Source organism: Triticum dicoccoides, chromosome 3B (genome assembly GCF_002162155.2).
Source record: "Triticum dicoccoides isolate Atlit2015 ecotype Zavitan chromosome 3B, WEW_v2.0, whole genome shotgun sequence".
Classification (NCBI taxonomy): Eukaryota; Viridiplantae; Streptophyta; class Magnoliopsida; order Poales; family Poaceae; genus Triticum; species Triticum dicoccoides.
In genome coordinates this window covers 88,515,972-88,533,689 of record NC_041385.1, presented here as the reverse complement: position 1 = coordinate 88,533,689, position 17,718 = coordinate 88,515,972, and positions in this window count along the sequence as shown.

Here is a 17,718-nt window from a genome sequence, read left to right as displayed (position 1 = left end):
CTGGCGCATGCATGTCAACAGAGGGCCCAGCGCGCTTGTCGGATTGATGTCGCGCTTCTCTTTGGCGCTCGATGCGAGTACAAGCGTCTTCTTGCTGTCGTTCGTGAAGAACTTGGCGCTGATCGTGACGAGTTCGTGGATCCGACGATGCGGTCGAGTCGCTGTCGAGGTGGATCCGGTGAGTCGGCGATCTTGGCCTTCGGGGTGGAGAGTGCACGGTGGTTGCACCATCACCAGTTTTGTCGCCGTCAGCTCGCGCCTGGTAACCCTGCCGCGGCAACGATGTGCTCGGTTGCCGCGGAGTGTCACCGTTGGCGAAGCCGATGAGGCTCTGAATGGTGGCCCTCCATTCGTCGATCTTGTCCGACGTCGGAGGGTAATCCAGGAGTAGTTGAGCTCGTGCTAAAGCTTCCGCTGGAGTGGTGGGCGGTAGTGGCGAACGGTGCGAGGAGCGGGATATGCTCGGACTTCTAACTACGTTAGAAGGAGCAGTATCCCGTCCAAGCGACCATGCCTCACTCGTGCCAGCATGTTGGCGTGCATGCTGGTCTTGAGCATCTCGAGACCCACCAGCTTGATCTTGGTCCAACAAGCGTATGGTACTGCAAATACCATGACGCTGTCGGTCTTGCGCCTCCTGAGAGGGACGTGGCGGATGCGAAGACACCAAGGTTTGTGCAGCCTTGTCCTTGGACCTGGCAGCACCGTGAGCATCCTCGTCGATGTCTGTTCTTCCACCAGCGTCAACCCCACCACCCGTTTGTTCCGGTGGCGGTGAGATCGACGCGGACGGAGCAGCTACCTCCGAAGCCTTCTTCTTCGGTGGCATGTTGATGAAGAAAATGAAGATCTAGCTCGTGTGAATGCCGGATCAGGTTCACACAATCTCGACGCCCCCTACCTGGCGCGCCAAAGATGTCGGGGAAACTGATCCACGAACACCTAAGGGACCGGCGGACCGAGTCCCTTTCAGTTCGGCGGGGGGCGGAGGTCGCACGAAGAGCAGATCGAGGCGAAGCACATGAGCAGTTTACCCAGCTTCGGAGCTCTCCGGAGAGATAATACTCCTACTGCTGCTTGTTTGATTGTATTGTGTTCTTGCTCTAGAGAACTGAGTGTTTTCTGGCTTCGAAATGATCCAAGCCTTCCAAACTAGTCGAACTGAAGCGAACCCGAACCCCCTCTACGTTGCGCATGGGCCTCCTTTTATATGCACAAGGGGTCACCGACAGGTGGCAACGCTGAGAAGGGTAAAATGTAAAACGAGAGGTGGTTGGTACAGCTACTTGTACAGTGCTTTCTACCTAACCCTGACGGCAGGGGACAAGGGCATTAAATGCCCGTCTGTGTCGCCCTAACAATGTAGAAAAGGACCGTCAGGGGCGCCACCGTCCGCCACGATGGCGATCTTGTCAGCATCGCATGCCACCGCTTACCGCCGGCTGCACAGCCTTCCGCCACACGTGCCTGGAAAGGCCCCCAGGGCGACACGTTGGTGGATGCGCTGGAGCCGGGGGCACAGAGTGGCCGCTTGCCGTGGCAAGCGTCTTGCCGCGGTCGTGGTCTTGTCGCGCCCGGAAGCTTGTCGCTCACCGAGCCTTGCCGGGATGCGTGGCGCGTCGCGGCAAGTTCCTTGAGATGCCTCGGTTGGCCTTCCCGGCAAGCTCCTCTTGCCGGGGCCTTGTCTTCTTAACTTGAATACTTTGTTCTTGAATGGCTCCAAAGGAGCCACGGAGTATCTTGGCGGTCACCCGGCAAGCCCTTGCCGCGGGGCGCTGCAACTGCCCGTGCACAAGTTCGGGGTACTAGGGTACCCCTATTCTAGTACACCGATAATTTTAATGATGTGCCTTTGTCTACTTTGATTGAGCAAAATAGTGATGCCATAGATGTGAATTTTACCTCGTGAAACAATTTCAATAACAATGCTTATAGAGGTAATTTTAATCCTAGGCCTTTTCCTAGTAATTCCTCTAATAATTATGGTAATTCCTATGGTAATCCTACTTATAATAATAATAGAAACACCTCTGATCCTGAAATAATATTAAAGAATTTATCAATACTCAAAAAGCTTTCAATACTTCGATAGAAGAAAAGCTGAAAAAGGTTGATGATTTGTCTAGAAGTATTGATAGAATTTCTCATGATGTAGAAACTTTCAAGATGAAATTTTTTGTGCCTAAAGTTGAAGAATCAATTAAAGTTCTTTATGTTTCTATGGATGAAAGTAAGAAAAGAACCGCTATGCTTAGAGCTAAAAGAGAATTTTTAGAAAGAGTGTTTTCTAGTGATTACTTTCATAAAAGTGATGAAGATCTTAAAATGATTGGTGTTTCTTCTATTGATTCTTGTTTAGTAAAATTAAGATTGATGAAAAAGGGCCTGGAGAAGAGTCAACTTTAGTGAGAAGGCTTCCCTATTATTTGGACGGTGAAAATCTTGTTGAAATAATTGATAAAAGTGGGTTTGAAGAGGTCAAGACTTTAACTAGTGATGTGCCCACTATTTTGGATTACAAATACTTTAATTATGATAGTTGCTCTTTGGTTGATTGTATTTCTTTGTTGCAATCCATGATAAATTCACCCCATGCTTATGAACAAAATAAAGCTTTTACTAAACATATTGTTGATGCTATGATGAAAGCTTTTGAAGAAAAGTTGGAATTAGAAGTTTCAATTCGTAGAAAATTACATGATGAGTGGGAACCTACTATCAAAGTCAAGATAAAAAATTATGAGTGTTTTGCTTTATGTGACTTGTGTGCTAGTGTTTCCACAATTCTGAAATCTTTATGTGATGTGCTTGGTCTTACCGATATTGAAGAATGTTCTTTAAATTTGCACTTGGCGGATTCTACTATTAAAAAGCCTATGGGAAGAATTAATGATGTTCTTATTATTGAAAATAGGAATTATGTGCCCATAGATTTTATTGTTCTTGACATTGATTGCAATCCGTCTTGTCCAATTATTCTTGGTAGACCGTTTTTACGTACTATTGGTGCCGTGATTGATATGAAAGAAGGCAATATTAAATTTCAATTTCCACTAAGGAAGGGTATGGAACACTTCCCTAGAACAAGAATTAGGCCACCATATGAATCTATCATTAGGACATCTTATGGATCTAGAACCAAAGATGACAAAACTTAGATCCTACGCGTTATGCCTAGTGCTTGTTGTGAGGCAACCCAACTTGTATCTTTTTGCTTTTTGGTTTTCTTTCTGTTTTCAATAAAATACAAAATTATACCTCTGGTTAGATGTGTTTTTATGGTTTAAATTCGTGTTTGTGCCAAGCAAGGCCATTGGGATGATTTGGGTGAAAGTTGATTTGATCTTGCTGAAAAACAGAAACTTTTGCGCTCACGAAATTATTTTTCATTTTTATTGGAAGAGTGCTTTTGAGTTGATTCTTTTTGCAGAAGATTAGTAAACAAATTATTCATGTCTTCCTAATTTTTCGAAATTTTGGAGTTACAGAAATATTTGAAGTAGTCAGATTGCTACAGACTGTTCTAGTTTTGATAGATTTTGTTTTCTTTGCGTTGTGTGCTTGTTTTGATGATTCTATGGTTTTCTTTGATGAGTTTTTGCCATAGAAAAGTTTGAATACAGTAGATATAATTCAAAAATAAAATATGAATAGGTTTGCAACAATACTTATAGTAGTGGTTTGCTTTCTTATAGTAACGGATCTCACGAAGGTTTTGTTGAGTTTTGTGTGATTGAAGTTTTCAAGTTTTGGATGATCTTACGATGGATGAAGGAATAACGATTAAGCTTGGGGATGGCCGAGGGCCCGAGGCACCCCAAGATAATATTCAAGAAGTAGCAAGCAACTAAGCTTGGGGATGCCCCCGAGTGGCATCCCCTCTTTCTTCTAACAACCATCGGTATTTTACTTGGAACTATATTTTTGTTCGTCACATATTATGAGTTTTGCTTCGAGCGTCTTGTATGATATGAGTCTTTGCTTGTTTTGCTTTGTGTTTTAAGTGTTGAATCGTTGCTGAACACACCTTTTGAGAGAGCCAAAAATTATGCTATGCTTGCTCCTATGCTTCACTTCATTTTTTAGAGCCTTGGAATTGCTCTAGTGCTTCACTTATATCTTTTTGAGCACGGTGTGCTCTTTTATTTTTGAAGAAATGCTCACATGATTCACTTAGATTTATTTGGGAGTTAGTAAATATTTTAAGAAATTCTCTCTTGCTTCACTTAGAATATTTTGAGAGAAAGAAAATTTATGCTCATGTTCTTCACTTAAATTTGTTTGAGCTTATCAAAAGCAACATATGAAAATAGTCCCAAAGTGGTAGATATCCAAGGAGGATATAATAAAAACTTTCATGAAGATCATTGGACAAAATAAACTTGATTCTTAGTAATGGTTTTGAGATATGACGATGTGATATGTGAGTCATGTTGATGAGTAATTGTGCTTTAGTAAGAATATTGATGTTAAGGTTTGTGATTCCCTATGCAAGCACGAAAGTCAATAGTTATGCAATTAAATTTATATCCTACTTGTGGTGCATTATTCGGTGTTACTTATGCTTAATGCTTGGGTACGAGATTTTTTGTTTCTTGGTTGGTTGCTTCTCAATCTTTTTGCTAGCCTTCATTTTGCACTAAGTATGATCACTACTTGTGCATCCAAAACCCTTTAAACCAGTTTTGCCTTATGAGTCCACTATACCTACCTATATGCGGTATTTCTGTGCCGTCTAAGCAAATTTGCATGTGCCATCTCTATTTTTCAAAATAAATTTCTCTTTTGTGTGCTCTACTGCTCGCGAGGCGGTGAGGGGTGGCCAATATTTTCCATGCTAGATGTGTTATTCTCACGATGAGTGTTTATTCACTTGTCATTGCACAAGAGTACGACAAAGGTATTAGGGATGCCCACTTCTGAAATGAAAAATGAATTTACTTTATGTTGTCAAATAATAAATTCCTTGGAAAGTGTTGGTATGGAGGGCACCCGTGGATACAGTTAGCCATGGAAAGTGAAAGTAATGGTGGAAAAAGGAATAAACTTTATTTTCTGTTTGGGAACCGCCTATGATGTATCTAGCATGGAAAGTGTTGGGAGCTCTAAGTCATTTTCATTGGTGGGAAAAGTATGCCTCCCAAAATGTTTTTATCTCTCAGTTTTCGCTTTGAGCTCTGACACCTCTACAAATCCCTGCTTCCCTCTACGAAGGGCCTTTCTTTTACTTTATGCAATTTTTATTTTGAATTTGAGTCTCCATCTTATCTTATAAATCACCAACTAAGGGGCACTATGATTGTATTTGGGCATTGGGTATGTGTAATATTCGAGTGTGTTTCATGAATGGTTTAATGCTTGAGCATAATGGGCTAGGGATAACTTGCTTTAGTGTTGATATTTCGAAAGACATGGTTGCTTGTTGGTATGCTTGAGTATTAAAGTCTTCATGTCAAAACTAGGCTATTGCTTTGAACCATATAAAAGTCCAAATGTCCATGCTATAAAGAAAAGAAATGTGATGAACATGTTAGGCAACATTCCACATCAAAAATTCTGTTTTTTTCATTTACCTACTCGAGGACGAGCATGAATTAAGCTTGGGGATGCTGATACGTCTCCAACGTATCTATAATTTTTGATTGTTCCATGCTATTATATTATCATTCTTGGATGTTTTACAATCATTTTAGAGTCATTTATATCATTTTTGGTACTAACCTATTGACATAGTGCCCAATGCTAATTGATGTTTTCTGCATGTTTTTTACATCACAGGAAATCAATACCAAACAGAGTCCAAATGCAGTGAAAATTTTTGTGGTTTTTTTGGGCCAGAAGACATTCAGTGGGCCAGGAATGCACCTGAGGGGAGCTCTGAGGGGAGCACAACCCACCAGGGCGCTGCTAGGGGCCTAGGCGTGCCCCAGTGGGTTGTACCGGCCTCCTCGTTGGCCTCTCGCACCGCCTCTTTGCGCTATAAATACCCCAATATTCCAGAAACCCTAGGGGAGTCAACGAAAATCAATTCCAGCCGCCGCAGAGTCCAGAAACACCAGCTCCAATCTAGACACCATCTCGGAGGGGTTCATCATGTCCATTGGTGCCTCTCCGATGATGCGTGAGTAGTTCTTTGTAGACCTATGGTTCCGTAGTTAGTAACTAGATAGCTTCCTCTCTCTCTCTCTCTCTCTCTCTCTCTCTCTCTCTTGATTATCAATATAATGGTCTCTTGGAGATCCATATGATGTTTGTCTTTTTGCGGTGTGTTTGTTGGGATCCGATGAACTTTGAGTTTATGATCAGATATATGTTTTTATCCATGAAAGTTATTTCAGTCTTCTTTGATTTCTTATATGCATGATGAGTATAGCCTCGTATTTCATCTCCGATATTTGGGTTTTGTTTGGCGAACTCGATCTATTTATCTTGAAATGGGAAGACGTGCTTTGTGATGGGTTCGATCTTACAGTGCTTGATCCCAGTGACAGAAAGGGAAACGACACGTATGTATCGTTGCTATTAAGGATAACAAGATGGGCACTATTTCTACATAAATAGGTCTTGTCTACATCATGTCATCGTTCTTATTGCATTACTCCTTTTTCCCATGAACTTAATACACTAGATGCATGTTGGATAGCGGTCGGTGTGTGGAGTAATAGTAGTAGATGCAGGCGGGAGCCTGTCTACTAATCTTGTACGTGATGCCTATATAATGATCATTGCCTGGACATCGTCATGATTATCTGAAGTTTTATCAATTGCCAAACAGTAATTTTTTTCCCACCGCTTGATATTTTTCTCGAGAGAAGCCACTAGTGAAACCTACGGCCCCCGGGTCTCTTTTCGTCATATTTACCTTTGCGATCTATTTTCCTTTGCTTTTATTTTCAGATCTATTAAACCAAAAATACAAAAATACCTTGCTACAATTTATTTGTTCTGCAATCTATTTATCCTATCTACCACATTTATCTCACGTTATGTTGCCTACTTGAGGCGCCGTACCCGAAAGAGATTGACAACCCCTTTAACACATCGGCTTGCGAGTATTTATTATTTGTGTGCAGGTGCTGTTTACATGGTGTTAGGAGGTTCTCCTACTGGTTCGATAACATTGGTCTCATCACTGAGGGAAATACCTATCGTCTCTATACTGCATCATCCCTTCCTCTTTGGGGAAATACTGACGTAGTTCTAGCAAACATCACACACTCATGTATTGCGTGAAAGTTGAAAAGGTTGAGAACACCAAAAGTATGAAACAATTGCTTGGCTTGTCATCGGGGTTGTGCATGATTTGAATATTTTGTGTGATGAAGATGAAGCATAGCCAGACTATATGATTTTGTAGGGATAGTTTTCTTTGGCCATGTTATTTTGAGAAGACATAATTGCCTTGTTAGTATGCTTGAAATATTATTATTTTTATGTCAAAATTAAACTTTTGTTTTGAATTTTATGGATATGAACATTCATGTCACAATAAAGAAAAATTATGTGGATAAATATGTTAGGAAGCATTCCACACCCAAAAAAAATCTGTTTTTATCATTACCTACTCGAGGACGAGCAGGAATTAAGCTTGGAGATGCTTGATACGTCTCTGATAAGCACATTTCATATTCATCTTTTGGCACTCAAATATGTGGTTTATTGAGATATGACCATCAATTCTTGCTGTGAAATATTGAATATTTGCATGAAAATCATATAAAGGATCATTTACTAGTCTTTGGTCTATTTTGCAGAAATGTGCGCAAAGGCACTATAAATCTTCAAGATCCGGACTAAGTGGCTAAGAGAACGAAGAAGAGGAGGAAGAATGGACCCGACCATGAAGAAAAGAAGCAATCAGAGGGGCCAAGCTATAGATGGCAGGATCAACTTGGGAAGAAAGAAGAGAATTAGGAGGGCCAAACCGCAAAGTGGCAGATCAGGGAGGGGATCAAAATCCCTAGGTGGCCTTCGATCCCCTTGGGCCTGGCATCTCCATCTTCCTCAACCCACCTTCTCCACCACCGGCCGCCGCCGCAGCTAGGCCGGCGTGGGGCGCGCCACCGCTCCACCGCGCCTCCACCTTCGCCGTCGCGCCACCCACCTCCAGCACCACATCACCCATCTCCATCCACCAGCACCATCATCCACCATCACCAGCGCCACCACTCCACCATCACCACTCACGCGTCCCATCAGACACGAGGACGCGGGCGTCTGAACCTCCGCGCGAGCTCTCCTTCCCTTACTTCTGCTGCTGCTCTTCCTTGCACCCCTGTGTTGCTGTCCTTCTTCCCCTCGACCTCCTGCTGCTACTACTCCCTCTCTCCATCGCCTTGCTGCTGCTTTATATCTCCCTGACCTGCTGCTGCGCCTTCTCTCTTCCTCCCCTACTGCTGCTGCTCTTCTTCTTCCCTTGCCTCGCTATTCTTGCTCCTTGCCTCTCTGTCTTTCTGATGCTCTTCTTCTATTGCTGCACCTTCTTGCTGCGCCCCTGCTGCTTCTCCCTCAACTCTCTCTGCTGCTCCTCTCACGCCCTACTGCTTCTCTCTCTCTCTCTCTCTCTCTGTAATTTCTATGTATCAGAGACGTGTTAGACCTTGTGTTATTCAGACTTGTGCTTGTCTGGTTGTTCTCTATTAATCTGCAAGAAGTAGAGCAATTTAGTGTCACTTTTGTTGACGTGTAAGAACTAGCTATATATGTCACACATATTCTATACTTGCCGATGATTGGTGTCCAGTTTATTGTTCATGTGATATAAATGCATATGTGTGTGTGTTTGATGTGAAACAATTATATATATGGGGCCTGTATTTCAGTTAGTGGTTTGCATAAATTCAGATTACTACTTGTGATTCTATTTTGTATTGAAATTACTCTTTGTGGTAGTCAGTTGTGTGATCATCTAATTTTCAGTCTCTATATTAGCTCTGTACCTGTAATATTTGCTGTGACATGAAGCATTATCATCCATGCCCTTTATCTTGTTTCTTCTCTCTGTTATACATTTATTAGATAAATATATGTGTTCTAGTATTGTTGTTTCCCTTTGGTCATATTTGTATTCTTGTGTCAGTGTCTACTTTCTCAAGTAAAACGATAATACCAAAAAGACTAAAAGTACAATCTGAACCTCCCTTTGTTTCTGTGTCTTTTCCTTTATTGATACTCTTGTTACTGTTAGTTTATTTTCTATTTTCATCACCCAATATCATGTTACCTAGCTTTAGCTGAGCATAGTTGCCATCGCCTAGTCCCTGTGGAGAACACGACACTCGTAGTTTGGGGCGTAAAACCCCCGCTATATTACAATTGATCATTTTGGCGCCGTTGCCGGGGACTAGCGTCGTGTGACTGTGTTAGGCTATAGACTAGGTTTTTCTTGTTTTCTTTTTGTGACATCTATATGTGATATATCTCTAACCACTAATCCTTGTTCTAGATCATTTTCTTTCTGTTTTCTTTTCTTTTGGCAGGTTAGAACTATCTTCTCGGTTATGGCTTACTATTCAGATCATCAGGCTTATGCGAGCAACACTACAAACAGCATGGAAAGTATTCAAGAACTGATAGGTAAGATTTCCCATCGATTAGATGATTTAGCTCGGCAGCGAGAAGTAGTTTTTGAGGATAGGCCTAGTTCTTACGATCCTTATTCCAGAGGCCATCCTTATGTTGCTCCTACTTGCCATATTTGTGGATTTCAGGGCCATTTGCCCGCTGAATGTCAGCGTGGCTACTCTCACACTCCAGGTTGTTTTGGCATGAGCTTCGCTCAAGAGCATAGCTCATACCAATACAATTACTCATATGGGTGGCCTGAAAACCCGAATATGTCATATAGGAGCAACAACCCTGAGATCTCACCGTTTGCTTCTAGTAATCATATGCAGGGATTTAGGTACAATGAGGAGAGCCACAACTATGCTCCACAACAGATTTATTCAGCTCCTACTCATATACCTCAACACCAGGAGATGTTGCCAATGGAGTTAAATGGTCCTCCATTTGGTCAACCAACAACTCCAGCAACTACTGAGCAATCTCATGTGCAAGTGCCCACACAAGATGAATTTGATGATATAGACAAGCTCACATTGCTTAGTCTCGAGTTCCCTTGGAGTGCTGAGGATGATCCAATTAGGCCGATGATACTAGATGAAATGAAGAATATCAAGAGTGGAAAAGAGCTAGTGGATGAAGTAAGGAAGATTGAGAAGAACATCAACGCTGGTAGTACTATCTCATCTCTCCTTGAGCTGAGTGCTGCTGAGATTTCTAGTCATACATGTGAGGTTCCAACACCTTCACATTCAGCTGAGCAAGAAAGCGAGAGTCCAGAGGAAGAGATACTTCAGATCCAAGAAGAAATTCTCGAAGCCAAGGCACAAGATGATCCAGAGCTCGAACAACAAAGTGATCAAGTTGAAGACTCATCATCTATTACTCTTGAAGAAGCAAAAGAAGTTGATGTGATTGAAGATGAAGAACCAGAAACGCATTTGCCCATCGTCATACAGGAGCGTGTTTTAGCAGGTTTATCCAATCCTCTTGATGACATGCTTCCTTATGAGATCTTTGCTGCTACTGTCCATTGTGTTATACCATCAATTAAGCTAGACTTGAAAAATTATTTGCTTGGACATGATCATACATACATTGTTGGTGGCATTGCTCTCATTCCTGATGATGACACTTATTTTCCTTATGCTAGTCCTATGCTTAATGAAACATATTATTCCCATGCTAGTCTTGAGCTTAATGATAAATTTTATCCTCATGTTAGTGTCGACCTTACTGATTTGTACCATCCTAAACATGTGCTTTATAGCTATGCTTATGTAATTGGATATTCGATTGATGACTTGGAGGGTATTATCCCTACCACTTGCATTGTCTCTTTCGTTGAGTGCTCTTTCAGGTTCTTGCTTGTGCACGATCCACTACATGCTGACCAAGTTCGAGATGACATTCCCTGGGACCCTGGTGGACCTATGGCATGGGGATGAGGAGAAGCAAGGAGCACACATGAAGAGAGAAGCTGGAGCAAGCATGAGGATAGAGAAGCAAAGGAGAAGAGTTGCAGTTTAGAGAGTGTCGAGCGACTGCTACTTCCTATAAAAACCCGGTGAGCTGTTTCATGACCCATTCCTAGTATATCATCCATTGATACATGCTGAAATCAAATATTATTTGGGTTGCTTAAGCCATGTCTTAAATGTTGCCCCACTAATTTTATTTGACATATGGTGCTTGATGAGAATATGCGAACTGATTGTTGAATGCCATGTAAACTAGTGATCTGCTTGCTTTGCTGAAATTAGTGAAAGTTATTAGTTTTGAGTGCTCAAATCCCTAGTACACTAGAAAAGTTAATCATTTTCTGCTTTTACCTCGATGCACCTCGATCACCACGTTTAGATGCTGAATTTGTGCCTAATGTGTTCCCATTGAGAGCAATCACTTAACCACTATGGATTAGCATGCTATGTTCCCTGGATCGGTAGCATGTGAACCAGACATGGAGAAGTGATGATTCCTATTTTTGTGCTTAAGCGTTGTTCATTTAAGATAAGTAATAATGAATAAATAAGTCCGACTACCTACAGTAGCATGTGATGTTCCCGGGATCGGTGGCATGTGAAATCGGGTTAGCTTGGGCAGTAATTATTAATAAAAAAATGTAATTGTCGAACCAGGTGTATACCATGTTCTCGGGATCGGTGGTATGTTCCTTTGGGGAGACAAACAAAAAAAAACAACTAATAATTGGTCGATCCAGGTGTATACCATGTTCTCGGGATCGGTGGTATGTTCCTTTGGTGAGATCGACAAAATATTATCATTGCTTTGCTTCTGTAAATAAGTGAACTGATCACAAGTTTATGTTCTTTTTTGTGCTCTGGATCATGCTCTCTTTAGGAACCTTTGGCACAATCATCATTTGAACTTGTTGATCCACTTTTATCATTGTAAAAGTTTAAAATGATTGAGTCAACTAGTATCCTATTGCTTTTTAGCACTCTTGACCATTAATTTTCATTAGCTAAGTCCAAAGCATGCTTTGTTTGGATATCTACTTCACTGGGACATTCTCCAGTCAGCTCACTGTTCATTATCTAGCTCTTGTCATATTCCTTTGCTTGAGGACAAGCAAAAGTTTAAGTGTGGGGGAACTTGATAAGCACATTTCTTATATACTATTTGGGCACACAAATTCACCATTTATTGAGATATATCCATCCATTCTTGCTATGACTTGTTGGATATTCGAATGATAATCATAAAAGAGAATGTTGACTAGTGAATTGTTTATTTTGCAGAAAAGTGCGCAAAGGCACTATAATCGTCAAGACTTCTACTATGTGGCTAACGAGAAGAGAGAAGGGCATGAAAGAAATACGTCAAGGCTTGAACGTGAAGGAAAGAAGTAATGTAGGGGAGCAAACTAAAAGAAGAGGAGGATCTTCTTGGGAAGAAAGAAGAAAGGAGGAGGGCCAAAGTAAAAAAAGACAGATCAGATCATGGGGGATCAAAATCCCTAGCACGCCTCCATTCCCCACCAGGTCTGGCATCTCCATCTCCCCTCTCCCCCAACTCCTTCTCCACCTCCGGCCGCCGCCACAGCCAGGCCGGCGTGGTCGTGCGCCCCTCACCATAACACCATCGCCACCATCGCCGCCAGCCACGACCATCTCCACCACGCACCAGCACCACCAGCACCACTTCCCACGAGCCGCACCTCACACCACCACCAGCACCGCGCCATCTCCATCTTCGCCGCCGCGCTACCGCTCGCACGATCTCTTCTTCCCCTGCTGCTCCTCCCTTCTCCTCGCGTCCCTGCTGCTCTTCCTTCTCCAAATCTCCATCTCCCCTCTCCCCCAACTCCTCTTACTACTACTCCTCCTTCTCAATCCCCTGCCGCATCTCTTCTCCCGCGCCCCCACCTGCTGTTGCCTCCTCTTTCTTCTTTGCCGAACTGACCCTGCTCCCCTTCTCCAAGCCCCGTTGCTGCTCCTCACTTGCACCAACAGGTGCTTCTACTCTGATCCCGATCTGCTGCTGCTCTACTTGCGCGATCTGCTGCTGCTTCTCTTCCCCTACTTGCTACTCTGCTCCATTTCTCCTGCGTCCCCTGCTGCTCCTAACCTTGCTGCTGCTTCTCTTTTCTTCCCTTATCTCTGCTGCTGCTCGTCTCGAACTGAACTTGCCGTTCTCTTTCTCCCTCTCTGTAATTCATGGAAATTGTAATGTATTAAGTATTTTCTTTAGTTCAGAGACCTATACTTGTCTAGTAGTATTATTCAATATATGTGCCCTGTTTATCAATTAGTGTTTTTGTAAGAACTAAGATTACTAGTCAATTTTGTGTTGTTTGTGTGCTCTGTCAAGTGAGAAGTTTGAACCTCTTTAAATTCTTAGTCCCTGTGTTAGCTATGTACATGTGGATATATATGTTTGTTATGCGAAATATTTGACCTGTCATACTTTGTTTAGTGAAACAGTATTCTTCATATGTGTGTGGTGTCCTGTGATATATACATATATGTGTGTTTGTGTTGTGATATATTTTCGTCCCTGTCTTAGTATTGTTTCTTCCCTTTGTTCATGTATGATAGTTATATATGTGTCCTTGTCATATTATTCCCCTTTGTGTTAGTGTCTTAATTTCTCAAGTATTACAAAAATACCAAAAAGAAAGTTAGTAAAATCTGAATCTGCCTTTGCTTATCTGCATTTTCATTGGCAACAATCTTGATAGTTTAGGTTTATTCTTTGTTCGCATCATTAAAATTGTGCTACCTAGCTTTAGCCGAGCAAAGTCGTCGTCGCCTAGTCCCTGTGGAGAACACGACATCCGTAGTTTGGGCGTAAAAACCCCGCTATATTACAATTGATCAGTCTCCAATGTATCTATAATTTTTGATTGTTCCATGCTATTATATTACCTGTTTTGGATGTTTTATATGCATTAATATGCTATTTTATATTATTTTTGGTACTAACCTATTTACCTAGAGCCCAGTGCCAATTTCTATTTTTTCCTTATTTTTGAGCTTCGCAGAGAAGGAATACAAACGGAATAAAACCTTCGCGATGATTTTTCTTGGATCAGAAGACACCCAGGAGACTTGGAGATCAAGTCGGAAGAGCCATGAGGTGGCCACAAGGGGGTGGCGCGCCCAGGGGGGTAGGGCGCGCCCCCTACCTTGTGGGCCCCTCGTGACTCGCCTGACCTAATTCTTTGTCCTATATATTCACATATATCCCCAAACCACCAGAAGCATCCACGAAAACACTTTTCCACCGCCGCAACCTTTTGTACCCGTGAGATCCCATCTAGGGGCCTTTTCCAGCATCCTGCCGGAGAGGGATTCGATCATGAAGGGCTTCTACATCAACTCTATTGCTGTTCCGATGAAGCGTGGCTAGTTTACCTCAGACCTATGGGTCCGTAGCTAGTAGCTAGATAGATTCTTTTCTCTCTTTGATTCTCAATACCATGTTCTCCTTGCTATTCTTGGATATCTATCCGATGTAATCTTCTTTTGCGGTGTGTTTGTCCAGATCCGATGAATTGTGGATTTATGATCAGCTTATCTATGAATACTATTTGAATCTTCTTTGAATTCTTATATGCATGATTTGATATCTTTGTAATTCTCTTGAACTATCTTTTTTTGCCAACTAGATTGGTTTTTCTTGCAATGGAAGAAGTGCTTAGCTTTGGGTTCAATCTTGCGGTGTCCTTTCCCTGTGACAGTAGGGGCAGCAAGACACATATTTTATTGTTGCCATCGAGGATAAAAAGATGGGGTTTACATCATATTGCTTGAGTTTATTCCTCTACATCATGTCATCTTACTTAATGCGTTACTCTGTTCTTCATGAACTTAATACTCTATATGCAGGCAGGAGTTGATTGATGTGTGGAGTAATAGTAGTAGATGCAGGTAGGAGTCGGTCTACTTGACACGGATGTGATGCCTATATTTTATAATCATTGCCTTAGATATCGTCATAACTTTGCGCTTTTTTATCAATTGCTCGACAGTAATTTGTTCACCCACTGTATTTGCTATCTTGAGAGAAGCCACGAGTGAAACCTATGGACCGTGGGTCTATTTTCCATCATAGAAGTTTCCGATCTACTATTTTTCATCATGTTAGTTTACGATCTACTATTTTGCAATATTTTACTTTTAGATCTATAAACCAAAAAAACCCAAAAAATTATCTTTGTTTATCCATCTCTATCAGATCTCACATTTGCAAATGATTGTGAAGGGATTGACAACCCCTTTATCGCGTTGGGTGCAAGTTGTTTGATTGTTTATGCATGTATTGGTGATTTGTTCGTTGTCTCCTACTGGATTGATACCTTGGTTCTCTAGCTGAGGGAAATACTTATCTCTTCAAGGAAAAAACCAATGCAATCTCAAGAAGTAGCACCGAGCTCCACATCATGCGCCACATGGTGGAGTGCGGCGGCGGATTCAATTCATCGGCGACGAGAAATCGTAAGAGGAGAGGGGATTGTGGTGGCGCATGGATATGGTTTGGCCCCGAATACTCACTGCGAACCCGTAGTTATACTGCCGGGGGGAGGGGATTTTTACAGTTTGCGCATTTTTAAGGAGTCTGTAGAGATGCTCTTAGAACATCTCTAGCAGACCCCTTAAAAGCGGTCAAACCCGTAAAAAATCCGTGTTTGTAGTTTCGGTCGAAAAAAATGATGCCTAGCAGATCCCGTAAAACCCGATCGGCCTTAAAACTTTTAAATGACACTAAAAATCCATCTGCGAGAACCTCGTATGTACATTTTTGAAGGTAGTATACAGTTCAACCCATAAACTGGTCAAACCTTGTCGGAGCAGACGCACCGCCACAGAACTAGCCGGAATCTACCCGAAACACACCAGAATCTGTCAGCGCGTGTCGGAAGAAGCCGCCGCACGCCGAAATTTGCCACCGCCGGTCCGAATTGCGGCCAGCTCGACCTCCACTGCCGAGGCTAGGTCGTCCAAGGGCAAGGTGGACCAGGCCACCGACGGTCCTTATCAGGGCCGGGCGGCACCGGAGAAGGGCTAGGGAAGGGGGCATCGGGGAGCTTGTACGGCCACGCGGGGAAGCGCACGGGGGCGGGCAGTGCCGGGACCAATCGAGGACAGGCATGCTTAAAACCAATCATGATTTGTTTGGGTTTTCTATCCTAGGTGGCTATCTATGGTTATGGTGAGGAGCTGTATAATATAGTGACGCCGCATTGTTTCTTCACCGTGTGATCTCTCATGCTCATCTCTGCTCCGCCCCATTCTACCTCCACATATATTTGGCGTCTTGCACGAGTCTTTTGTTTTATGCCCCTCCCACATTCTCTCTCCCTTTCTCTCTTCCTGCTCACCAACACTCTACCCGCCACCCTGCGGCCAAAGGCACTCTGAGTCCACTGCCCTACCTTCTTGTCTGGCTAATTCCCCGAGCTACCTTGACTCCTCTAAAGATCGACAACTATTAGCCTCCTTTAAAAATTCGAAACCCTACAATACCGCCCGACGGCCTGAGTCGCCCAGTGTGTCGTTCACCCAGCTACCTCATATTCTTCGGACACGGCTCTAGGACAGATGTCATTAAAGTTGGGTCTTCTGGCATGAGCTGACACGTGCCCAGACATAGCTCACCTAACTACCTGCCCGCTCAACACCTTTCCGACAAGTGATAAGCTGGTTGCTGAGGTGGATCGGTGGCCAGGTAGTGGGATCTTGCCGGGCGCGGAGCTTGCCGGGCCATGGTATGCTTGCCAACAAGGATCTTGCTGGCAACTCCAGCCTTGATCTTATTCTTTCTTGATCATTAGCTTGGATGTCCTCTTCATAGTCCTGTATTTGTCTTGAGCTATCGCCAACAAGCCTTGCCGCCGAGAAGGCTGCAACTGCCTGTGCACAAGTCTAGGGGTACTAAGGTACCCAAACTTTAGTCCATTGATAGGAGCCCCCGGGCCTGGGCCATACACGCATGCGAGGCATCATTATGCTAGGCCCAAATAGTGCACGGGCACGCGTGGGAGGAGTTAACTGTCATAATCTTCTCTTTTACCATGCGCCACTACTCTTTCCATTTCTTGTGCCAGTACCCATTGGGATAGATGTCCTTGTTCCATGCCCTGGGGATCCAAGTAATGGAGTCAGAAAGGGCATCTCTACATTCAATGCGAGGAAGGAAATAATGGCCGAAGAGGGCAGTGTTGGGGACAACTCCGGCAAAGTTCTCACAAAGATGAGCAAAGACTGACATACATGTCACACCATTTGGCGTGAAATCAAGAAGACGAAAACCATATGTGCACATGATGTCATCGAAGAAATCAGAAAATGGAGGGAGAGGCCGTAGTAGAAATAAGCAACAAAGAAAGGGAATTTATCTGCGCTGCCCTTGACGGGGCCGAGAAGCACATGGGGGGCAGTGTGGCCTCTCGTCTCCTTCCCCCACATGTAGGCGCACCACTCCACCAGATCTCTCTCACTGAGCACTGGCTTGAAGATGACATATTTCTTCTGCGTGTCCGCCAAGGTGTTCTTCTTTGCCTCCGTGTCCGATTCGGCGGTCTTCACCACCTTATCCTTGCTCACCTTGGGCGCCATGGCAGCTATGAGTGCGGGGGCCGAGGATGAATAGTAGTGCGGAAGCGGCAGAAGGAGGAAGAAGTGCTCT